General features: G+C 40.7%; 1 long non-coding RNA gene across 1 annotated transcript; it reads right to left on the bottom strand.

The window, feature by feature from the left end:
- Positions 1-18487: 18487 nt before the first annotated feature.
- LOC144462580 (uncharacterized) lies at positions 18488-26319 on the bottom strand. Its single transcript, XR_013490836.1, has 4 exons — positions 25807-26319; positions 25320-25403; positions 25024-25144; positions 18488-18836 (listed from the first exon to the last, which is right to left on the bottom strand). It is a non-coding gene; the product is annotated as an uncharacterized LOC144462580 (long non-coding RNA).
- Positions 26320-27074: the final 755 nt, after the last annotated feature.

Here is a 27074-nt window from a genome sequence, read left to right as displayed (position 1 = left end):
CCGCACAGCTGGCCGTGGCTGGCAGGACACCGTGCACCGCTGTCCTCTCCCCTCTCCCTCTGGGCATCCTATCTGCATGTCTGTCTGTCTGTCCGGGCCTTGGCGGGGGATCTAGGTGGTGCTGGGACATGAGCTCAAACATCCTCTGTGTGGTCAGACCACCACTTACCCTCCCTCTTACTCTGCAATATGAACTCCCTCTGGAGTCTAAGTGTGGTTATGTTTTTGTTTTTTGAGGCTGGGGCTCTCAGAACAAATGAGCTCAGGTGCTCCCCACTGACTGAAAAACACACGTTTGTCTTGGGACGCGACACCATCTTCCAAATTCTAAGATGATCTCTTCCAAATCAATTCTGATGTTTTACTCTTTGTAAGTTTCCTTTCAGACAAAAACACATGACCTTTAACATGGCTGCATCCTCTCCTGCTGCTCTCAGAGAACACATAGATTGAAAGCCCAGTGGACTTTAACAGCCTGAAGAGTTTCTATTTTTGCAAGCTAAATTAGGAAGCCAAAAATGGCATGAGGGGCTGTATTATCGTCCCATTTTGCCTATGATAATGTTTCCTCTTTGTCCTTTGAAATTGAACGGTCCTACAGTTCTTTGACACAAAAAATCATTTATCCATCCATTATTCTAAAAGTGCATTCCTGCTGTTCCTGCACAACAGAACATACCTGACATTTCTTAGACTTGATGGGAAGAAAAATTCTGATCCTGAGGAGGCCAACCACTCCTCTTCGTGACTGAGAGATAATTCTGTACATGGTACATAGTGTACAAGTGTAAGTGACACCTCACATGGTGCCACGTCTCGGTGACTCAGCAGGAAATTTTCAGCGCTTCAAGTTTGACATATTTACATGAATGTGCCGAGAATAAACTCAGCCCTGTGAGAGAAAAGACTACCATAAGCAGAGTATCTGCACATTTTAACATTTTAGGCCTTTTTGAAGACCTCTTAAAAAACAAAACAAAAAAAAACATGACTGCTACAAAAGAAAAAAACTAGACTATAGTATACATTGTTATTGAGTTTTGTTGAATTTGAGTAACTACAACATTCAGTACACATTAGCTAACACAACTGCCTTCTCATTAACAAAAATAAAACTGTATGGCAGCAGACTATAATTGAAAATGGTGTCCCAAAATTGTTTGTATAACAATTGCATGGCAAGAAAATATTCTTATTCTAAGCAAAATAACAATGGGTCCAGGCCTAATACAATCACAGCAGAGAGCATGAAAAGAAAAAATAGAAGTACTTTGAACAAAACTGTCATTTTGCAGCATTGGATGAAGTATTCAGACCCTTAAAATACTCCGCTACAAGTAAACAAACAAATGATGTTACGTCCTTGACGTAAAGTTACATAATTAACATAAAGTTACGGATGTTAGGTATAGGCAAATAAAGTTACTGTTGTTAGGTTCAGGAAAAGAAACATTTTGAGGATATACCTTAAATGATGAAGGTCACACAGATCAGTCCTGGGGGAGAGTCTGGGTTTTTGTGACCTATCCACCAACCCAACCTGCCTCCTTACAAGACCACTCTGGACCACTTCCTTATTTACTGCCAGAAGTAGGAGAATTTTCTCAACACATCTCCTCACATTCAGCATCAACACATCTACAGTAATGATACATGGTTTTCGGGAGGAGGACATGAAATATTGTAATCTGAAAAGTGATGAATGAAGATATGGGTGTGGATGTCATCATTTGCAGTTACAAAGCTATTGGAGAAAAGTGCTGAATGCTGTGTGGTGACTGGTATTGGGGCCTGAAGGCTCAGTGCAACGTATTTGCAGTATCATCTCCAGTAACATTACCTACAGTCAAAATTTCAGCAGCAGCAAACAACTCCATGGGCATATTAGTTTTTCCATGGCTACCGTAGCACTTGTGCTTTTCAATTTTCATGTGAAAATCCAGTTCTTTACAACCCATTGTCCAAAGTTTGAATGCTCAAACATAAAGTTCACACCGTGCCTCAAACAAATCGCTGGATGTTTTGAGCCAGCCATGATATTTGTTGTACTCCAACCACTTTTCACTTAGTTCACATGCATGGCTGAACTTGCATTGCTTGCTAACAGCGTCACTTTCCTGTTTTCATATTTTTCCCTGCCGCAGCCTCAGCGCGGAAGCTGGAAAATCAGGTTCTTGTTCTAGGTTAAAATTTGGATCAAGGCCACACCAGATACAGCAACCTACCAAAGCAAGTTTATGCTACCTATTTATTGCACAAACAAACAGGCATAATATACTGACCCCCCCAGAAACACTTAACAAAGCATACACGTGCTCATTTATTCTTCTTAACATACTTCAATATATGTTAAAGGTGTGCTAAACATATTTTTAGTTTAATTAGTAAATCATTATTTTCCAATGTCTTCAATGTTTTTCAGTCCAAGGACCCCTTAGCAGAAAAAGAGATGGAGCAAGAACTATATGTATATTGTATAAAATGGGATTGCATATTTAACTGGGCTAATAATTATTGTCATATTCATATGCATCATGTTTTAATGTTAAATCATCAGTGTTATGAACTGTAAATTAAATTTTAAGTTAACACACTAATAATGAGTAACGATTAATGACCCTTGGCCCACCCCGTAGTTTGGGAAATCAGGAAGCGATGCAGCTGTAATGTTATGGATGGCAAGCAGAAACAAACCTCGGTGAGCAGAAATGTATAAAGAAAGGTGTCTTTTGAATGTCAAGTTCAGCTTTAAAGTCCTGCCAGACAGTTAGCAATTACTGTTGATGTGATCTGAGTTACCACCAAAGTAGGTCAAGCTGCTGAAAAAAACAGGGGATGTTTGGTTAACCTTTGCCTTTGTAAAGGTGGACACTACATTGTGTTAGTATTACTAAGTTATGTTACATTCACTTCAGTATGTCCATCTGTTGTTGCCTATTGGGCTCTAGTTTGCCATGGTATGCTTTCAACCCTTGAGGTTATTCTGGAGAATATTCTGGACAGTGTTTGTCATTGTTTTGGATTGGTGCAATAATAATAAATGCACATTTGCATAGAGCATATTTGTCCACTTCCATGTTGATAAGAAGATTAAAAACCTAAAAAAATATCCCTTCAAGGTACATTTAGGGCAGATAAAAAAATGTTATCTATAAATTTATCTATAGGCCAATTTGTCTTTGCTAATAATATATTAGATTCACATTAAAGTGTTTTTGCAGACATATTTTAATTTTTGAAAAAGAAAAAAATTTAGTCTTAAAAAAAACCCTGAGGTTCCCCTGTTGAAGACCCAGGCTCTAAGAAAACACTTACAAAATGATTTATAGGAACCATTCAGCATTTTTCATTTCAAACAATCTATTTGTATTGAAGCTGCAATAAAAAAACATAAAGCCAGCAATTAACTAACCTGAACAAAAAATAAGGTGAGACATGTTTAGGTTTAAATATGTAGCTACTCAAAAGAAATTGTAAGGTTTAGTCGAAAAATTGCAATACAACTGCAAAGGCCACATGGGTAAAGTAATTTAATAAGCTCTTCCTCTAAAGCCTTGAGTGGATTTCAATCTAAAATCAAGCTGACCTCTATAAAGCTGGAGAGGCATTAATCCCTACTGGAAATGTCCAGTTAGAAAAGACTGAATAGATGTAAAGTCATGGACGGGAACCCTTTTTTTTGTGTCTACCGAATGAAGCCTGAGGTTGTGGGAAAATGAATGGCTAAAAGCTTCAAGTGCCTGACTGTCAGGAGAAACTATTATTCTGAATATCAAACTGACAAAGATAGTGGAAATTAATTCAGTTAATACATATTGAAGGGTAAAACCACCTTAACCCAGTTTACCCAAAGTGATAATTTATTCTCAGTCTGACGTTAGGGAATGTCTTTGTCATTTAGTGCTTCATAATGTGGGAGCTTTGAAGCCTTTTGAGACTGTCACTGTGAATACAGCCTATTGAAAAAAAGCACGACTTTATTCCAAGTCCCAAGGTCTTGGATGTACAAAAGCCTTAATCTAAATCTGACTAACTTCTCTATCTTTAGCAGTGGTTTCGTCTGACCAGCTTTCTCACTGGAGGTCAGAGTTTACCCACCTCTTTATCTGCCAATGTATCGCTGTACCAGGGTAGATTTACAACAAGTGGAGCAGCTTGTCTCGGTTTGGCATGGTGTCTGGTAAGGTTGATGGCACACGTGACAAAGCAAAGTGAGGCTGCCTCTCATGTGTCCTATGCCAAATTTCAATTTGCACGTTTAGATAAAACAAACATTTAGCAGAGCTTCTTCATATTTGCGTACTACTTCTTGGGTGGTGTCACCCAGATATGCCTCAACATGAAAATGCAGCATCTTTTTTGCCCTGTGGCTGTTTCCAGCCTTTTTCTAATTCAGTAATTTACTTATATGCTGGTGCAAAGGCCATGCTTATTTCTGTTTATTTTTTTACATGTTCCCTCCAGGAGACATTTAATGTCTCCTTTCCTAAAAGGGAAAAATAGGATGTGATTGCCGGCTGCATTTTAGGAGCAGCTCTCATCTGTCATGCAGTGAAAGGACAAAGGGAAGCCCCTCACTATCTGTCCCGTTGTGCTTTACACTGCTGCTATGATGGCATTTACATGTCAGCCAAATAAACAGGCTATTTACATGTGAGTGCTGCTGACATAACATCATGTGGCATCTCTTTATAGGCATGGTAGGCAGGCACAGTGATTTATTGACTGCATGTCCTGAGTGGTGGCACATTAAAAATCTTTATTTCACGCAGGATAATCCAAACACTTATGTTTAACAGCTGAAGCCATTTTCACACAAGCAAAAAAAAAAAAAAAAAAAAAGTAGCAGAATTTTTCCATCACCAAAAATGTATAATTTATAAAGGTATGCAGCTTTTATTGAGAACTGGAAATATAACCTTCCACCACTGCTTTTCTTCCTCAATACACAGACATGGACCACAGTCCCTTGTGAGTGTGATTGAATATGTGTGTATGGGGGGGATTTGGCCCAGCTGCAGAAAATGTTCATATTATTTGACTAAAAAAATATATGCATTTTAACATCAGTTTGGACCACTCTAGCTAGTAGCTACTTTATAGTAGGCTGTACATAATCATCCTATACAGTGAGGTGATGTGAGCTACTAGTTTGTACTAGTAGCTTTAGTATGTATGTGTGTGTGTGTGTGTGTGTGCTCTCTCTCCTCCTCTCTGTTCTGCTGTCTGTGCTGATCCTCTCTGGATTCTTTCTACCCCTCTCTGTGCACTCTGTTCTCCTCTTGGTTCTCCGCCCTGTTCTTTCCTTTCTCCTTTCTGTCCTCCCTGTCCACTTGGTTCACCGCTCTGCCCCATCCCTTCTCCCCTCCGTTCTCCACTCTGATCTCTCTGCTCCCCTGTCTTTCCACACGCTTCTCTGCTCTGTCCTCTCTATTCTCCACTCTGTGCAGGTCCACACTTCTTTCTATTCTCCTCTCTCTTCTGTCAATTCTCATCCTCTCTGTCCTCATTGTCACATGGCTGTTTTTTAAACAAATGAATCTAATGTATTCTGGAGAAAATGTTTTCTTTTTGACATCTTTCTTTCATTTTCTGACTTGTTTTTTTCTATGGGGGGGGGGGGGGGGGTGTCAAGGAGGTTGATTAGATTCTATTGATTACATCACATTATAATGCTTGAAGATAATTAGGAATGAAGGGTTTGAATTATTGCATGTGATTATTATCAAATTCTAGGCTAGCAAGAGTAATGCAAAAAACAAGAACAAATAAATAGTAGTAAACAACGAATAAATAGTAGACCTCAGTCAAATCTTGTATACAACATACAGGTGCATCACCATAATTTAGAATAATAAATTCAATATTTTTTGTCATATATATATATATATATATATGTATATAGCTATATAGTTTCTACACCACCTCACCTCTTGTAACTTTATTGGGTCATGAAACAGCCACCTGCATAACATTAAATAACGTAACCTTCAGGAGCATGGCACTGACTTAATGAGCTCACATCATGCATGATTAGCCAGTAGCTTTCAACCCATTGTGTCACAGCTAAAGCTTCTAATATTAACGTTACTTATCAAGAACTTAGCTTTTTCTTAAACTTTAACTTACAGTGGGCTGCTTGGTCATCGCTAAAATAATATTATAAAAACTGTTGTTCACTCACCTCGTCTGTCAGCTAGCAGTATTGTCATCTTCCTGTTAACTGAATTCAAGTTTTTGCATTCTGCTGATACATCAGATAACTTCCTGCGTGTCGTTTCAAAATAAAAGCCATCTGGTGTGTTAATATGTTTACCATGCTGTTTGGGGCTTCTTCTATTTTTTTTCTCTTTGAAATTTTTACCGAGGTCCAGACCTCAGTGACCTCATAGCTGGCTACGGCCATGTGTTTAATATAATGTTCTTAGTGTCACTGTGCTTAAGGACAGGACGGAACAGGCAACACGCAGTATGCCTCTTCCAACCCTCAAACCAAGATGGTTAGAAGTATCATTACCAGACGAGAAACAGGAGATCCTCCGATAACCTACAGGTCTGATGTTTGTGCAGTCTTCTTCAACAAAATAAGTGGAAGAATGATATGATATGACATGATATGAATACTATTATTGTTAAATATGTATAAATAGATGATGAGAAAATAAATAACTGTCTCATTAGTCACTCAAAACAGAAGAAAAGTCACAAAACTTTATGACTCAGCAGAGACAGTTGAGCCTTCTCCACAGTCACTTTTGGCCATGCCGACTTAAGCCATGACAGGCTGATTTGAGCTTCTATTATCAGTTTACACGCACTGTGCTGTGCCGAGCTGTGCCAGGGATAGACTTTCCTCGGTAGGTTGAAGCCGGGCCGCCGGCCCTCAAGCAGGTAGCAGTGACGTCTTACCGACTGCAGCCACTCACCTGACAACCCCGCTTCTTCCCCTCAAACAAGCTGTGTGTTGCGAGACTCTACTCACCTCTGTCTGCAGTCCAGAGAGAAAGTCTATGTTCAGCTCTCAGTACTTTCATAGCTTCTAATTGAATCTCTGTGGTTTAGAGTTTAGTTTCTCTTCTGCGTCCTGTTTTTACTGTAGATATCGGCTTTATTTTGCTGTTTCATGTTTGCAATGAGCCATATTAGAAGTTGTGTGAAGTTGCTGCTCCAAAATTCAACACTCCCTTATTTTGCTGCCACACAATAAAAGTTTTTTTTTTTTGTTTGTTTTTTTTTGTTATATTATCGAACTGCAGCTGCAGATATTCAGTGAAACCATTGGTAGCGCAGCTCAAACCATGTTGTGTCTTGAGAGGGCCTTAACTGAGAGAGTTGATACAGTACATGTCTCTACATATACTGGGAGTTGGCTGGTAGGTGGAGCTGAGAAGGTCGTCTGGTTATACCTGCCCATCGGGGCGAAGCTCCCAGAAGACATAAAGGGACTGCCTTCCTAGTCAGTCACTCTCTATCCTCCAGGCCTGATGCATGCATGTCAGCCTTCATCTTCTGTTTGGTTTGCTGCACCGGCCAACACGCACTACATCATATTTTCACTCATCCACACACTCCTTTGCCACCTACAAACTCCACCGTTTGTTTAATATCTTTATTAGTTTTAGTTAAATGAATCATGTTTTGACTGATTCGTCGTGGCCTTTCTTTTTGTTGCCAGCCTTGAGCCAGGCGGTGCCAATGATCATATTGGGCTGTTTTGGTGACCCTGCTGGCACTCATGCCCTATGCATGGCATGTGTTGCATGTACCCTTAGCGGCGGTGGCGCTGGCCATTCCTAACTGCTGTTATTATTGCTCAGGGAATGTTAAAGGTTGTCACTTATTAAAAATATCTCTGTATTTGGCTTGAAGGCTCCCTTTCTTTTAAACCGCAGGTTGATAATCTTCCTTAAAAGCTGAGGCCGAAGTTTGGGTTCTATGTCAGTAACAAGTCCTGTTTCTCTTTTCAGGCCGAAAAAGACTGGTTGCTGATACATTTTTACCAGTTCTGGATTATGGTGATCTGTTGTACATGAATGCACCTGCACAATGTTTGCACATTAGATGCTGCATATCATAGTGCACTAAGATTTGTTAAATTTTAAAGCCTAAACTCATCACTGTAGACTTTATTCCAGGGCTGGTTGGCCATCTCTGACCTTTCATAGGCTCAGTCACTGGTATTTGTTCATTTATAAAGCCATACTGGGTAAACTCCCTTCATACATTTGTACTTCGATTGAACAGAGATCTGACTGCTGCTATAGTCTGAGATCATAAGATTTAGTTTTGTTGTTTAGTGTGCGGACTCCTCTCTCTTGGAATTATCTTTAAAAAGATGTGAAACTACGTGAATTGTTCTCTCTGCCTCACTATAAAGCTTTCATATGTACAGGGTGAATGAATCATTTGGGTCCTGTCATTGTGCGTAGGTGTTCTAATATTTCTACTTTACTGTAAATCGTTTATGTTTTTTATTGTGTTGTTGTGTGCCTGTAACTTTTTAATATGCTGCTGTCTTGGCCAGGTCTCCCTTAAAAAAGACATAGTTGATCTTAACAGGACTTACCTGGTTAAAAATGGGTTAAAGAAATTAAAAAATTCAGACAGGGAAAAAGAGATCACCACAACGATCGGTAACGTTCTATTTATAGCAGCAGATATGAGATTCTACTCTGTATTGGAAAACACAAGCTTTATTAACATGTAATTAATGTAATTGAGCCCCAGTACAATATTCTACACAGCAAATCCTGCTTTGTACAAAAAAACAACAACCCCAAATTTAGTTTTTTCATACATTTGAAAATTTAAAAAACAAGTACAATTTCTCTGGCATTTCAGAAATGGAGTTGTTTCTTTGGTTTGTTTGTTTATAATTACAAAACTACATTTTATTTTTTATAAGGAGCTGTTTTTGTTTCATATGCTGCTAAGATGACATGCCAGAAGATGGGTCACCCACACATAGCTCCATCACTGTGAAAAGTCAAAAAAACATAATACTTTATGTTCTTTTTAATTAATTAAACATTCAGAAAATCAAGAAATTTTATCTGACATTTCTACTTTTTTTTTTGGCATATCAGAAACATACCAAAATGTGACACCACAGTATCGCATTGAACAGAACCGTAAATTTTGTGAACTGTTACACCCTAACAGCTAACACATGAAACCCACATTAATGGATTCTTTTTCAGTTTACCTCTTAAATCACACTGTATTATTCTGTTTCAGAGGTAGAGATTTCAAATGTAAATCTGAATGTTTTTTCCATCTTTGCACCAATTACACTAACGCACAGCAATGGAAACACAGCCATAAAAGGCATCGCACAATGTGAAATATTCAGAGTAATGATATGCTGTGAAAGAACAGGCACACTTTCAAATAGATTAGCTGACAGCTTCAAAGATGACCCAGTCAGTAAATACAGACCGTGTTTTTCTGCGAGACCAAAGTCCCTTTTGAGTGTGTTTGTGTGTGTACGTTGTGTCTATAAGGGTGGCTGTGCTTGTTTGAAAGCGTGGGATGCAAAGTGAGCAAGAAAATACATGAGAGATAAAAAAATAAAGATGATGAGGGGATCAAGATGGGATGGAGAGAGGGGGAGAGAGAAAAGGAGAGCAAGGGATGGTGGCTTTTCTTTTGTCTTGAGCTGCAGCCTGTTTCATTAGCACACCAGCCAGCTCTCCCTCCTCCTCCTCACTGGCTCACCAGCCCCAGACGGAGAGCCCGGTTACTGTCCTAATGGCAGGTCTGTATTCATTATCACCTCCGCATACGCCTCCACCCCCCCACTCTGCCGGGATGGGGGGGCCGCTGTAATTGATAATTAAAGAGCAATAACACAGCGGTCAATGCAATCTCACCGCAGGAGTGCCTGAGACCCCCACCTCTCTCTCTCTCTCTCTCTCTCACACACACACACACACACACACACACACAAACAGAGCGCAAGAAAAAGGTTGCACTGGTCCTTGCAGTTAACCCACAGATGACCTGTATAAACTCATACAAAGCATACACAGAAATATGTTATCTCCTGGCACAAACACTAAGAAATGTGTGTGCACAAGTTTGCATGTAAATGCAAATAAACGCACGCCCACACAAACCCCTGGTAGCCATATCCTTACCCACGATCACACACACACACACAAACACACAGGAAAGGAGGCACAAGCAGGGAGCAGTGAGGAGCAGAGCCTTAGGAGAAACAAAACAAAACAAAGAGGCACACATGTTCATTTAGCAGTGCAGGCAGATCAATACATAGACATGGAGGCGAGGCCAAAGCTCTATTGATTATGAATGGGGACTATTGTCCTCCATTGGCAGTGCCAGTGCCTATGAAGAGCTAATTAACATCTCGTTAGTCAGCATATTTCATGAGCCACAAATACCACCGACAATTGCTGCTAATTAAAGCACTGCTCACGTTCATTCAGGAAACAGCAAAACACTCAAACTGGATTTCTGTAATAAAAACACAAGCAAAAATGCTGTGATCAAAGACATTGTCTGTGTACATTTGGTGTTGGGGTGTGAGTGTACGTGTCAGTGTGTGTGTTTGTTTGATCAAGCCGTCATGTGAGAACCCCATTCTGTCACACACACAGTGACAGAGAGAAGACAAGGATGAGAGACAGACAGAATTCATTAAAGAGGGTGAGATCCCTCTCTCTGTCTCTCTCTCAATCTCTTCTCTTGAAACTCGTTTAGCTCGGCGATGAGGATTCAATCTGCCGCTTGATGCTGAACGTGGGATGTAATTACAGAGGGAAAGAACGAGGCAGAGCCTCCACTGATTAGAGAGAGAGAGAGAGAGAGAGAGAACTAATGATTATGTATGTACTGTATGTGTCTGTGTGGGAGAGACACAGGTGACATTTCCTCTGCACTATGAACACTGCACTTTATAATACAAAATAAAACATATTTCAGATCAGTTTGTGTGTGCTGCTTTTGTGTTTCTGTAGGTGCGGTCTTCGGAACCTTTTTTTGTGATAGTATTTTGGATATTTAAGTGAGGAGCCAGTATGATATAAACCCTGTTGTAAGGGCAATCTCTGTGTATCAGCCAAGCTTTTATCTGGTGCAATAGACAGAAATATTTGAATATAAAATATATAAAAATTTAGAGCTGTCAAAATAACGCGTTAATTTCCATTAATTAATCACAGAAAAAATAAAACGTAAAAAAAATGAATGCTAATTGATGGTATTCTGTGGTGCCCTTTGACCCAGTGCGTCATTGAAGGCCACAGTGGCTTAGTCACATGAGAGACAGATGAGACAACGTTGCTTGGCCCCGTGGGACATTTACATGTAAAAAAAACACCCAGATGGAACTGTTAATAGGAGAAATGACTGCAATTTCGATTGTAAGAAATGTTTGTTCCAGAGTGTGTCAAGTCGTAAATATCACCTCAACGTAAAGTATTTAGCGGCGAAAGGGGGTTCACGTTAGTACAGCCTCTGATGCTAGTGCTAGCAGCTAGCCTCATCAAGCCACACTCGACCAGGTGTTCAAAGGCAAACTGAGTAAGTCTACCTGTGACTGACTAACTAACTGCTTTACAAAATGGATTGCAATGGACTGCGGACCAGTTTTGAACCACTGTTCAGTGTCCACATTTTCTCATGGATTGATTATGATATCCTACGAATTTGCTGCTCACGAATGATGTTATATCCTTAATAATGTACAGTTACATAATTAACGCATAGTTACTATAGGAATAGGAAGACTTCTATAGGAAGAGTAACATGGTGAGGACGTACCTTAAAATGATTCAAAGTTCACATGGATCCAAACAGGCGACTCCCGGGGAAATTCACAATCTGTTTTTTTGTGACCCATCCACCACTCAAACCTGCTTTCTTACAAGCGCTCGGGATTGTTTGCTGCCATTAGCGCATTTGTCACGTGATCACAGCCTTTCAAACTACATGGGATATGTACAAATTTGGGTGCATTACTTGTCATACTGAAAATTTGTGAGAAGGGTGTACATGTATATACAGTGTATATGCAGTATTCAGTCGCTTTCGCTGTGTGAGACTTTATTTAAAATATTAATACTGCCTAAACTGGGACATAAAAACTTCATAGGGTAGGAAGACATCTCGCTGACCACAGCAACAGTCTTTCTGTGTTCAGCTCTCAGTGCTTTTGTAGCTTCTATCTACATCTCAGTGGATTGGAGCTTAGTTTCTGTACTGTGCCCTGCTTTTACTTTCAATATATTTTTGTTGCTTTTTCCATTTTTTGTAATGTCGCTCGACTGCTTGCTTCTCCTGTCATATGAAGTGCCTTTTTAAAGGTTACTTGGTTAAATGCCTGAAATAAGGTCTGTGGTTCACGCAAGCTTAAGAAACTTTCACGTTTTGTTCTATGTCATAAAATACATCAGTAAATACTCCAGTCATGAATTTTAAATATATTGTTTGTCTTAAAAAAGGTATTTGCTAACAAGTGGCTAAATGGGACTACAGAACGACATCACTCCAAACACAACTTTACCGCCCCGTTGTGATAGTGACGTTGAAGTCATGTGACCGTAGTGTAGTTTGTTTATTGCCTAATGTTTGCTTTTTACTTCTGGTGACTGCATTCAGGCTTCAAATGTCATAAAAGTGGTGTACAATTGTAAAGATTATCTTGCTGAACAAAATGAGCATGTTTCATTAATGTCTCATTATTTATAACTGTGAGCTCCAGACGGCCTCCCTCGAAGGTCTCTCTGTATTAATCCTCCTTTTCTGGCTTGAGACATCAATAATTTATTCTGAGAAAAAGACCACAGTTATCCTTTGGCTACACTTTTAACCTACATTAAATCAGTAATGACTGAGGCAGAAAACATGCAGTCAGCATGGGTTGAGTGCTTACCTGTCTGTGTGATATGCATTACATGTGTTTCAAATAATAAAATATGCACATCAGCTCCGTGGTGAGCGAATATGTCAGGCAACCCCTCTGTGCAAGATGTTAGAGCACATGTTACTTTCAGCATGCTCCTGCCCCAACAAAATGCCCTGCTTCACACACTGTGGTTACTCATATTCACACCTGCCCAGTGCAACCAGTGTCTCATCAGACATCTCTGCTGGAACACCTGAATGTTGGATGGCCAAACTGCACCGGGGCCTGTAGCTGAATGTTACACTTGTTTGAGAGAAAATTGGGTTGATAAAGTGGAAGGAGGTGACAAATCAAATCATGCGTGGACACATGAGATTTCTCAGTGACTGACAGCTTATGAATACCTGACTGACAGCCATTTCAGCCAATCAAAAGGTCAGTGAAAACATCAAAAGACAGAAAGGAAATGTTTAAATTATCCTTTCAATCACATCCCCTTTCTCCATCTTGTTACTTTTTCATAATTAGCTCATGTAAATGCAAATGACAAGGCCAGGTGCTATTTTAATAAAGACACACAGAGAGGGAAGATGAGCAAATAAACAGGAGAAGAGAGGGAGAGACGGTGCATGTGAGGGTGTATGAGCAAACACATATGGCAGTGCATGTGTGAGCACTTGTGTGGGAGAGCCATATGCTGCAAAATGGCAGCCCAGAGGGGGTGAGAGACTGATAAAGATAGAGTGAGAACTGGTAAGAGAGGGAAAGATGGAGAAACAGAAGATGCATGAAAGAAATAGAGGAAGACAACGGGAGAGACAAAGTGCGTGTGAGCATGTGAGTGATAGTTTTGAGACTAGATCGAGTGTAGCAGAGCTGTCAGAGCGTTGTGTGTCACGCGGGGCAGATGAAACCTGACATACTCTGGCTATCGCCCACTCGTCCCTCCATCAGTCTTGCTCTGCGGCGGAGAGCGTCCCTCTCAGCCCTTTTCTACAGAGTGGTATTGACTGTGTCGGTTCGATGTTGGCTATTTCCATTTTCTCCTGCGGGAAAGAGGAGACAAAGCAATAGCAAGTGGATTTCACTTTCACTGCGACTGAGGTTGAAACCAGAAACTCATCGGTCACTGTGACACTCTGTCTTTTCACTTTCCCCACTTTCCCTCGCTCTTCCACTCTGCGTGTGTAAAACTGAGATTTTTTTATACACACTTGAAACAGCTTCTTATACACAAATACGCATGCACACACACACACACACACACACACACACACACACACACACCTCAAAAAGAGGCCCAAAGCACCGCAGTGCTCTCTGTAGTTCATTCCCAAGAGGAGCCCAGATTGGAAGAGGGCATAAACAAAGCCAGGTACAGCAGTCCATCTTTACCACACACACACACACACACACACACACATACACATGCATAATATACAAAAAAAAACCCCACACAGATAGATGTATAGACTCACACATGTACTGTATGCACACATTCAAACACATTTACATTCACACACAGACATAATTCTGATAGACAAACACGTAGAGGTTTACAGACAGAACACACACGCAGTGACGCACACACACCTCTGAGCTCAGCTGTGTGGAATGAGGCCACTTTGAAGTGCTTAAAAACGTCCTCCCTCCATACCCACCACTATCTGCTCCCTGCGGGATGTCTGCTATGGCAACAAACACACACACACACACACACACTCCTCATTTCCTCAATTTTGGTCCTCACACACATATGCAAGCATGAGTCTAAACATACATCAGCACAAAGAACAGCATCACTCTGCGTGACCACAGCACTGACATCACATCGCTCTGATCCTATAGCATCTGACAGGAAAACACACACACACACAAACACACACACAAGCGTTCTCACACAAACAAAAATCCAACTTTATTTTCAGCCATGACTACATAATAGTGAACATATGCACTGAAATGATGTGTGTGGCACAGAGTAGGAGAGAGAGAGAGAATTTTCAGGATGTCAGGAGGTTTTCAGTAAGCAGATGAACATGTGGACTATAAACAGGCAGGTTGTCCACTTGCATTGAAATGAGCATGGTGTACTTTCAATGTTTCTTCAAGTACATTTTCAGTTACCTCTAGTTGTATCTTCATGTGTAAAGTTTAGATTTAATTTGCCCAGGTTTTGAGGTATATGTCTCCATCCTCCATGTCAGTGACTACACGGACATGCACAAAATTGTCTGTTTTTTGCCCTCATTCCGAAAAAGACAATATTTCCCACTAAGCTGTTTACATGACTACTGAAAATAAATATTCTGCTAATAATCCTGTTTACATGCAGCCATGCATACTCTGATTAACGTGCCCTAACATGTTGTGTATCATGTCAAAATATAAGCCCCTTTTACAGATTTTCGGCGATTGTTGGGCCTTTTTGCCGGCCAGCTGCGTGCGTTTATACACACAGAGGCGGAAAGGCGAGTTGATCCGAGGCGCCCAATTTTCCACCTCGTAGGGTAGTCATATTGGCAGAACCCTTTTAGTTTAAACAGACCAAGGCGGCCTTCCGCAACAGGAGGGGCTGTTGAAGACTTGTGGGAGGAGCTGTTGATGACGCCGCACATGCGAGCCACTGGCGGTGGATAAACAGGAAACAGCTGATAGCAGGAATTAGTGAGCAGCTAGTAGCAAGAGGGAAACACAAACCTGAATGACACTGTAAAGATGAGCAACTGGGGAGACAAGGAATAGCGCGCCCTCCTTGTCCTCACAAATGAAGAGGCCATTAACCGTCAGATGACGGGAACGGTGATGGACAGACCGATTTACGAGAGAATCACCGTCTGACTATCACTGCCTGACTAGCCTCAGCTTCCCTCCCACGTCACTGGTTACGTCACACGCTGAGCTACATGTTTTGTTACTTGCTCACGCCCCCCATTTGCCCCGAAAAAGGCGCATTCTGTATAAACAAAAGTAGGCAGGCGGCATTTTGCCACACTCCCCGATTTTGTTTTTATACTGCCAATGCTGAAAAAAGATTGACTGGGCTTTCCTGCAAATTTGCTTAATTCCTATCTAAAAAGGGCTATAGAAAAGCAGAACAACTGGAGCTGCTTGTCACTTTGCTTTTTTGCACCAAAATAAGATTTTTCACAATTTCCTACCGGTGACTATCTTGCTTAACTGTGCAAACACAGCCTTCCTCTTTCATTCCCTCTTGAAAAGGTCAGTGTTGCGATATTTTTTGCATATCCAAAAAGCTGTTGATGTTCAAGTCTTTCATAATGTCTAAAAGTAGGTGTGGGTTGCTTCTTCTGACCAGAAATGTGGGTTTTCTTTTGGGCACGTATCTCTACACCAGTCCACCAAACTGTTGGCATGTTGGTTTGTGTACAACATATTCATGACAATGCACAGAGCTGCTGTAAACAGACAAGAAGCAAACCATAAACAGTCGCAAACTACAATCATAACCCCAAATGAGATCAATTCTGTAAGGGTTGTATACATGCCCAAAGAATACCATTAAAGTCTGAATAATACCGGGATATGCTAAATTCCGAAAGCACAGTTTCAAGGTGGGTTGAATTGGTGTTACCAATTCAGTATCTGACCAAATGTCTCCCACTCTGTTCCTGAGATACGATGTTGAATAATGTTCATAAGTGTTTTTGCAGAATGTTATGATGTCACAGTGAAGTTGAGCTTTGGCCTTTGAAATATAAAATGTCATCATTTTATCCTTTTAGACCTTTATTTATGAAATTTTGTCATAATCAGTGCATACATTTGTGAGTTATGGCAAAAACATATTTGAGGTCAAAGTGACTTTTGACCATCAAATTCTTGATCTTGACCATTTAATCCAAGTGGACATTTGTGCCAAATTTGAGGAAATTCCATAACATTCATGAGAAGAAATAGATGCAAGGTAATGGTGATTTTGACCTTTGACCACCAAAGTCTAATCAGTTCATTGCTGAGTCTAAATGGATGTCTGAACCAAATGTGAAGAAATGGTCTCAAGGCGTTCTTGAGATATCGTGTTTACGAGAACGGGACATACATACATACTTATGTTCTTACTAAATCAAATCTATACATATGTTCATATGTACAGACAGGCAACTTGAAAATATAATACCTCTGTCCAAAGCTATCACTGGCATGGAGGCATAAAAATAGTGATTAACACCTTTCTTTTCATAGCAATTAATTACACTCACCAGGCTGACAGTCCAGAATTTAATTCTAAAAAAATATTTTTCTATTGTCATAAATGTCCACTTACTTTCTGCGCAGAATGCTTACACTTTTAGCATTTAACAGATTTCATCCACCAACAAGTGGCTGCTGATGGAAACACTGACTTTTGCTGGACTCCAACATGTGAGATTCAGAGCACAGGACGTAAGTAACCACCTGACAACTCTGCAGCTGTAGCTCAGCTTTTGGGATCTCACTTGGTCTTAAATCACACAGCACTGCCCCGGTTTTGATCCCTGCCATTTGCACTGTGATCAACCCTCATGCCCCCATACACACATTCCTTCCTGACAAGCAAGTGGCGGTCGATACTACATCCTCTAATTCTAGCCCACAGGCACACGCCACGCCCGGCCCCAAATCTAATTTTGCTCCAGGCTTTTTTAGGGCCACGTCTGTCAGAGCAGGCAGCTAGTTGCCTCTATTTCACAGGTAATCTCTCCTGTATTGACTTAATGGGTTCAGGCTCTGTAATAGAGGTCATTTAGAGCAATGGTTTAGTGCTGTGGAAGATTATGGGCCAGAGTGGGGCTTACCAATCCTAATGTTACATTTTAACTGCAATTTGGGGATATTTACGCTTTTCCTTCAACCCCCCAGCCCCTGTGGTAGCCCCCTCCCCAAAACCCCTGGAGTAGCACTCAAACAGCCCCTCGAGACCACAGATTTACAGGATCATCTTCCTGTGTGTGTGTATGTGTGAAGGTAAAGCGGTTTGTGGATAGCTGAGGGGTATAGATTGATTTGGTTTTGTTAGGCAGAGAGGATTTGCACCGCAGCAGAGCTTTAGCTCTTTGTAAGTCTCTCTCTCTCTCAATTTCTCTCCCACTGTCTTCCTCTTTTCAATAGGGATGGGGAAGTAATTAACAGCTACTTAAATTCCCTTGATGGATTTTGTGGACAGAAGAGAGAGGGGAAGGGGGCAGTGTAGTGAAAGATGTGCTCTATCCTCTGAAGCTTAATGCAGAGAGTAATTTTGTCCTAGAGAATTTTTTTCAAAGATTGGTTAGAAAAAACTGTGTCCTGATGTAGCATTATTCAGTAATAAAGCAGAATAATACAAGAAGCTGCTAATGCATTATGAAAACCTCTTTGCATTTATGCACGCCACCATTGATTGCATCAAGATTTCAACTCCCTCTCCTGTCCAAGAGTGGCTCAGCACAGCTGCCTTGCCTCATGCTAATCAGTCTCCTCCAAGAATATTCTGTAAGTCAGACTTTATTTTCTTTTGTTTATTCTGTGACCTGCTACCCGTTAAAAGGCTTAACTCCTCCACCTGTTACAAAGTCAAATCAATTCCCAACATGCTGATGATTCACACCACGAATGTCAATCAACTTCCTGTTGACATGTCCCCCACTTGTCAACAGTAACTTAATAAAGTCTCCATTACTGTCCACCACTTTTATAACAAGTAAGGTCAATCAAAAGCTTATTTCACTCTTGTGATCATTCAGTAGTCCCCAGATGGAAATGGCAGCACTTCCTGTCAACATGGTTCAGCTTCCTCTGCAGTCTGCCTGTGCTAACGGCTGTGTCATGTGTGTCAGGGCTGCCAGATCAGATGTCCCGTGTCCTGCGCGGATATCAAACCAGACAATGGACCTCCTGCTGCAGGCGGAGAGAACGTTGTCTACCCAGAAAGCATTCATTTCCCTTCTCGGGCTAATCCTCCATCCCAGGAGAGACGAGCGGGAGGCTAATGAATACAGAGGAGGAAATGTGAGTCTGCAAGGCGCTGTGTGCTCCACGCCATCAAACACACACCATCTTTATATGCACAATGTTTGGATATATGCATCAACACATCCACACGTACACTATACACTCTCACTCACACACACTCACAAACACACACACAAACTTTTTTGTTTATTAAACCAAGACGGGATCAGCAGTTAGATAAGTCTCATTATGAAAGAGTGTGATTATAGAACTAACACGGCCTACTTTCCACACAGATGTGTGTGTGTGTGTGTGTGTGTGTGTGTGTGTGTGTGTGTGTATGTGCACTGAAGTTGTGTAACTGTGCCAATGAAATATTCACTGTCCATCGACCTCAGCTAACCTCATGCTGTTACTCACGCAGGAGCTCAAACACACTGATTTGTCCACCAAGATACTGTTTTATTTGTCTGTGTTGCTGAAAAGTGCTTTGTTTGAAAAAGGCTTTAGTTTTTAAAAATGTAAATTTCATCAATTCTGCAAATTGCCTCAACATTATTATTATTACTTTTTTGTCCAAGACAACAGATGGTAGAACATGGGTCTTAGTGAATTTACTTAATACTGACTAAACAAGCTTGATAGGCTTACACGTATTTGCAATGCAACTTTGCCTTATTTTTTTTTATCTTTGCCGTATTCTTATTTCTCTTAATATGATTTATATGTTTAAAGTGTGCACCAAAACCAAAGCAAATTTCTTGTAAGGGAAAACCTACTTAAATAAATCTAATTTTGATTCTGATGAAGCCAAAATAGGTGATGCATTTCTTAGATAAAAAAACAAAATAAATTAAGAAAACAACAACATACATGCAAACTTCCATTATAAGAAAATAACTGCTTATATGTGTAAATGTATGTTGATTCAGTGTGTGATTGATCGCATCCGCTTAAAACTTCGTACACGACATGCTGGTGAAAATAAATAATTAAAAATTGTGTGCACGCAAAATGCACCCTGCAGGGAGGTTTCGATCTGCCAGCACCATAGGGTTTCTTGAGGTCTAAGTACACACAGTACATTAGTGCACAGTGATGAGCAGGTGAAATATCTAGACTAGCTTTCATATCAGGTGTCTGAACATGTGTACTACATACACCCAGCAGCTTTAGTTGTCTGCATGTCATTTTTTGTTTAAATTAATTATCAAAGACGCAAGGTGGAAATGTACAAATTAATTCAGATTGAGTTTTTGTGAAAGTGGGAAAGCAATTCAGCGTTTGTCACCGCTCACACTGGGCAGAGTCAGAAGGAGACAGTGTGGTGTAACATCAGATTAGCTTACTTGTTATCAAGCTTAATGGTGGGTTACTGCCTATGATATGTTTTAATAGTAGTTAAATTTCACAACAGTGGCAAACAATGTTGAGACTTAGGCCAAACACTATCCGACTGTCACAGAAGGCAGATGAGGAAGAGGTGATGCTGCTCTGCAGGACACATGATGGCGGCTGCCAAAAGGGCAGTTGGAGAGGGGCAGGGGCTCGACTCAGAAGCAGTTGTCGGACATACAACACACTTTTAATTGAGAATTAATGCCAGGGGCCAAATTTAAACATTACAAAATAAAATTATCAAAAGAAATAGAAAAAATTTGTCTACCAAAAAGGGCACTTATCTTGACAGGGAGCAAAGAGCCGGGTGCTTGAGCACCACCTGGGGTCCTATCTGTGCGCATGCCTGGTTATGCACAAGTTACTAGCTAATCTTTATATGGGACACATTTTAGTGCATTACTTTTCATAGGAAAACGTATGAACAGTTCATGAGAACAGCCTGGAGTGAACCAGGAGAGTTTTAACTATCGTAGAAACACACAGTTATATTCTTTATGTGAATGAAATTCACGTTAACAATATTGTTACATTTTTCTAGGTCTAATTTTACTGTTGGCTCATTAATCTTCATCTCTGTTCCGAGTGTTGCTTTGACTCATTCCTGAAATGTTTCCACCGAGTGTGACACCAATTGTCTCTGTGATTTTCCATCTCTCTGAGCCTGCCTTTAACACAACACACTCTACTGATTCTGTTGTATCCCTTACCCTCACACCTCTCTGGTGATATTATGGTATTACCTGTAATTTGAGGTGGCAGAAAAAGGAAAGCGTCTTGATTTTGTAAAAGTCTATAGCTACCTGTCCAGCCACAAGCCTGTAATCTGCCTCTATCAGGTGTCTGATAGCCCTGCATATAAATACCCACTATTACTGAGAGCCTGGCAGGAGGCAGATCGAACACACACACACACACACACACACATTCTCTCTCTCTCTATAGACACACAAAAATATCACCTCCTCAACTGGCAATCACAAGAAAATGTTCTCAAAATAGAAGTGATAACTTCTACTCAAAGCCAATATATAGATCTAATGAAGTGTAAAAGGCCTTGGTAATGCTTTCAGGCCCTAACTGAGGAGGTGAGTGTGTGTGTGTGTGTGTGTGTGTGTTTGGGGGGGGGTTGTGCCAGGGCCATGTCAAGCTGAGGGACAGATGCCTCCCGATTGCCCCCCCCCCCGGATCGATAGCCCTCGCTCTAGGTTTTAATTAGCTAATCATTGGAACATGGGCTTTTAAGCGTGGTGGGAGAATGCGGCTAAAACCTGCCGTCAATACCTTTTAAAATGGCCGCCTCAGCTGTGGCTGCACAGGCCATTGTCAGCAGAGAATGGAAACACAACTGTACAGAGGTATCTGCTCGTGGGTGTGTCACAAATGTGCATGTGCATGATAAGGATTTTTTTCAGCTAATACCGATAACTGATAATTCCCTACTTCTCTTGGCCGATACCGATAAGATAACAAATAATTTCACATTTTTGTATTTCAAAAATAAGTTGATAAACTTATAAACAAAAAAGGCTTTGTGTTCTCCGGAGCCTTTGTGCTCCACTGTCTCTCAGGTTAACTCGTATTGCAGCGGTGCCTGGATAGCGTGACGTGTGTGGTTGTGCTGCTGCCGTGGTCCTGCCTGATGCCTGCTCCTGCTGCTGCTGCTGCCATCATTAGTCATTAGTCATACTTCTACTGTTATTATACACATATGATTATTATCACACATGTATACTGCCAGATACTAATATATACTTTCAACATATTGTACCACAGTAGCCAGAACTATAACGATACAGTTTTTCTCAATTGTTTACACACAAATATTGGTACTTGAGACACAATGACCACAACATGTAACTCATGCACCAACCCCCTGAACCAATTCTGCTAAACTACAAGCACAATTCCTGCTTTACACTCAAATTGCAGTTGTAAAACACATTTTTTTCAAAACACTACACACAATTCTCTGCGTTTGGCACAATTTTCATGAAGAAAAGCTCTTGTTTTCACAAGGAACACACTGTCATTCAAAATTCTAAAGTTAATTGCCCTACTATGCACACTGACTCATCACATGGGCAAACACCTGTCACACAGTTTTACAATTAGCAATCAGAGCTTTAGCATAAAAGGGCAACAGGTGAGCTTTTCTGTTTTGGAGCAATGGATGCCAACATTGGAAACAGACGCAGAGCCAGAACCAGAGGAGTGAGAGTAAGAGGAGGAGGACGGGGAGGACGAGGACGAGGAAGACCAAGGACCGTAATCTCTGATGAGATCCGAGCCACTTTTTCTGCCTGGAGATGGAAAGTGTATGACCGAAATCCACAAACGCGTATACCCCTTCTCCAAGCTATGGAAGACGCATGTGGAGATATAGCAGTTGATGCTTTTCATGGCTGGATTCGCCATGCTAGGCGATATTTCCCCCGCTGCTTGGCCAGGGAAAACATTGCTTGTGATGTGGATGAGGTGCTGTGGCCAGGCCGAAACAGAAGAGAGGATGCAGCATAGTTTGTTTGTTTTTTACTGTAACTGTATACAGTAAATTCTTCTGTTGTTTTGTATGTAGACCACTGTATGTGCAACTTTGTGTTGGTTGGAATGTACACTGTGTACATTGTTTTTGTGGGAAAAATAAAATATATTTGTTACCGTGTATTTGTGTGTTCTGAGTATAAAAACAATATTCTAAAATATTTTACAACACACTTATGTATGTACTGTCTGTAGTGTAACAATGAACAAAAAAAAGGCCGAAGTCATTATGATGAATGGAGAAGAAGTGTTTTCCATTCATCATAGTGTTTTACATTGAGCACATCAGTGTTCAACTGGTTCTTATAAATGTCTATTCATATGATGGTTTGTGTGTGTCATTTGAAAACAAAATACCATTTTGAGAAGAAATAACATTGTTTTGAATGTAAAGTTTAATTTTGCAGGAGAATTGAGGGGTTTTGCCCATTGTGTGTGTGTGTTTTTTGATTTGTGTGTAGAGTTCTGAGAGTATGAGGCATGCTTTCAGAAAATGTGTGTAAACAATCGAGAAAAACTGTAATATTATTACTTTCATTAATGTTGTTGTAAGCTACTGTCATTACCATCTGTCCTGCATCTCTCTCTCTCTCTCTGTCTCTCTCTGTCTCATTGTGTCATACGGATTACTGTTAATTTATTATGCTGATCTGTTCTGTACGACATCTATTGCACATCTGTCCGTCCTGGAAGAGGGATCCCTCCTCAGTTGCTCTTCCTGAGCTTTCTACTGTTTTTTTTTCCCCGTTAAAGGGTTTTTTTTGGGGGGGAGTTTTTCCTTATCCGCTGTGAGGGTCCTAAGGACAGAGGGATGTTGTATGCTGTAAAGCCCTGTGAGGCAAATTGTGATTTGTGATACTGGGCTTTATAAATAAAATTGATTGATTGATTGATTGATTGATTGTTTCCCATACACTGATTTAATTGTGACAGGCTGCCACAGTATCAGCACTGATCTGCCAAATTTTGATTTTCCAATTTTTTTTTTCACTACTTAAAATGGGTACACTCCAATTCTCTGTAGAGCTGCATGCAGTGTATTGATTTGCTCAGCACCTCCTTGACACACACATACACACACACACACACACACACACACAGTGACAGAGTTAACTGTAAGCATCTCATGGTGAATGTTATCTACTGGTAAGTAACGGGTTAAATGACAGAGTCGAGCCGCTTCAGTGCCGGTATGGTTTGTTTGGACCGTGTAACAGCACAGTGTGTAATGTTAGACGTAGCTGCAGTAACCCAGCAGACATTGAACTGACCATTTGCTGGGAGGGCAGTGGCTCTGGGGACAGTCCTTTAGCACTGCATCTAACCAGTGTAATGGCAGCAACAGAAAGGGATCAGACTCCTGGCACAAACGTGTTGTCTTGTGTTTATTGGCGGGGAAGTTGCTGCGACAGTTAAGTCAATGAAAGCAATTTGGCTTTGTATTACTGACTGTAGTTATCTGCAATAATTTTATTATCAGAATAATAAATAGTGATATAAATGTCCCATTACTGTCCGATAATCTATCAGCACGATATATATCATGCTTCCCTAGTGCTTAAGCCTCATTATAGTCATTAAAGTTACGGAGGCAGAATGATTTGATTGTGTTATTTTGCAGTACACACACTGAGAAAAACAATCTTTTAAATACTGCATGTAGATAAACGTCTCTGTTTTTAATAATGCCTTTGATCTTCCAGTTATTCCTCTACATTTTACACAAACAGTGTAATCTTTCTGCTGACAGTTGTTTCCATCAGGTTGACACAGTTATGTTGACTTTCATGAAGAAACATCTGGGTGTGCAAAAACAACAGTTACTCCCTAGAATAAGTAATGCAACTGCAAGCAAGAAGGATGTTTGTTGACTTAGAAAACAAAAAGAAGTCAAACCACGCCTTATGAATTCTGGCTCAATCGCACCGTGACTGGTTGCTGTGTGCACTTGTCACATGCTGTAAATACCAAAGGAATTAAGATAGAGTGACACACTGCCAGGAGACAGGACAAGTATTCAGCAGTGACCATAAACTGTTTTGCTTCCGTGTGTTAGTGTGTGTGAATCTGTGTGTGTGTTAATAAGCTGGGATGACAAGTTTGCTTTGTTTCATGCATACATACAGTAGTGTGTGTGTGTCAGTGCATGTGACCGCGCGCGTCAGAAAGCTGAATTTATGAGTTTAGCGGGCACGTCAGCGGACCCACTGTGCGTGACTTTGTGCCCTGTATTTGTATATGCATGTGTGTTTGTGTGTGCTGGCGGCATTCGTGTTTACCTTGAGCTCCAGCCTGGAGGTGGTGTCTGAGTTTGGGTGACAACATACCGGTGGTTTTCCAGAGCTGCACCATCACCTGTGGTCACTAGTCAACTTCCAGGACAGTACAGATGAAAACACACTGACCGGAGAGTGAGGGAAAGACACAGAGAAGTTATTAGTAGACCCTGTAAAGCAGGAACTGTTTATTGCAGCTGATGCAACTAAAAATGAAAAAAAAAAAAAAAAAAAAAAAAGGTAACGAAAATCAAGGAAACTTCAACAAGATTCAGAGCCAAACAAGCAGGCTTTGTTACCTGTGTGACACTTTCTGTTTCCTCTCTGTTTCCACACTAACCACTGAGTACCTCTGGGATAGCTCCCACGTAGCCACCAGTGGCCTGTAATTAGGACTTAAGTTTGATTTAGCTCCACAGTGATGATATGGCAGAGAGTTAGAAAAACATAACTGATGCAACACAGAGCAACTGTTTAGTCTGTCAAACTTTAGGCACCATCTGCATTCCCAGCTACGGCTGAGAGCAACAATGCCTGCCTTTGCTGTCTGAGTTATATCACTGTATTTTACATTTTGTTCATATTTTATCCCTTATTTTAACTTGCACTGACTTTTTTGTTTGAATTTTCATTTCGTTTTTACTTGTGCAATTTTCTTTTTCTTTTATATAGATATTGAATAAGCACTGTTGGGGGAAACTTGAGACCAAAGATTTTCATTGCCAATAACTGCATGTCTCTAACTGCTGTGCAGATAATAAATAAAGAACTTGACCTTGAACTTACTGTGTGTCCTCATGCATATGTGTGTAGTACTTGTCTGGTACCATCACTGGAGAGGAAGACTCTACAAGTACCACAAGATAACCTGCTTTTAAAAGCCCGTAGAGAAAAACACTGTAAATGGTCATTGAAATCACATCTAGACTGCATGGACATAGTCTGACTCTTTTTATTAAGTGAACTGGCGAGGTGAGTCAAGTTTAAAGTCATTATTCCACATTGATTTCCCTTTTACCTTTTTAGAACCACCACAAAAGAAAGATTTTTTTTTTTTTTTTTTTTTGAGACAAAAGAGATGGGGATTGTGAAGATTGTAAGGATGCACCGATGTATTGGCTGAACATCGGTATCGTCAATTATCTGTCTTGCTGACTGCCATTGACCTATTGGCAAATGAGATGACATTCACTGATGGCAACAGCCAATGTTTTTCTGTTGTGTCACATCAATTTTGCACAAGCTAAAAAGCAGGGGTCCACAAAGATAAATTAATGAGGCAGGCACAGGAAGAATACAGTGAATGTTTGGCAAAGGGGCTCTGTAATTTCACCGTTGTGTGATGAGATGGCTGGTAGCTGCCGGTGTCGTGTCGTCCCGGGGGCAACCTGTTTGGGTTGAGAGAGATCTTACCCAGGATGCCTTCTGGATGAAAGTATGCCGTAAACTCACCATTTTTGCATCAGAGGATGCAGCCCATTGTTTCCCTGATAATGCTACATTGTGAACAACAAAAATGTGTTAAAATCGGCAGGAGGAGAGCTAATTAACTTTAGCTGTTAGCAGCCTATTGGCCAAATTGTTATTTCAACTTTTAGTATCAGTATCTGCCCAGAATTTCAAAATAGGTGCTTCCCTAGAACATTGTCAGGGTTTTTACATTTGATAGTAAGGTTATTCGTACACATACGTAAACAAAGTGATCTGCAGGTTATACTCAACTGTTTCTTCATAACAGGCTGTTCCTATGTGATTACGGGAACTGCCCATTGGTCCGACATCCCATTGTTCCGACCATATTAAACTCATTGTTCTGAAGTCCGTTCCGAAATCATCATGATGCCCTGTGGTTAAGGTCTGGTTAGGTTTAGGCACAAAAACCACTTGGTTAGGGTCAGGAAAAGATCATGGTGTGGGTTAAAATGAAAAAGAAAGTGACAAACACATAAGCCGTGAGCCTGCTCCGCCTCAAGCCGGTCGCGGCGCACCATACGCCCGCCGCGAGCCGTTCAGCGCCGCGGACAGTCAGACTAATGGGATGTCAAACCAATGGG

Source organism: Epinephelus lanceolatus, chromosome 3, assembly GCF_041903045.1.
Source record: "Epinephelus lanceolatus isolate andai-2023 chromosome 3, ASM4190304v1, whole genome shotgun sequence".
Classification (NCBI taxonomy): Eukaryota; Metazoa; Chordata; class Actinopteri; order Perciformes; family Serranidae; genus Epinephelus; species Epinephelus lanceolatus.
This window is presented reverse-complemented; position numbering and strand designations above follow the sequence as displayed.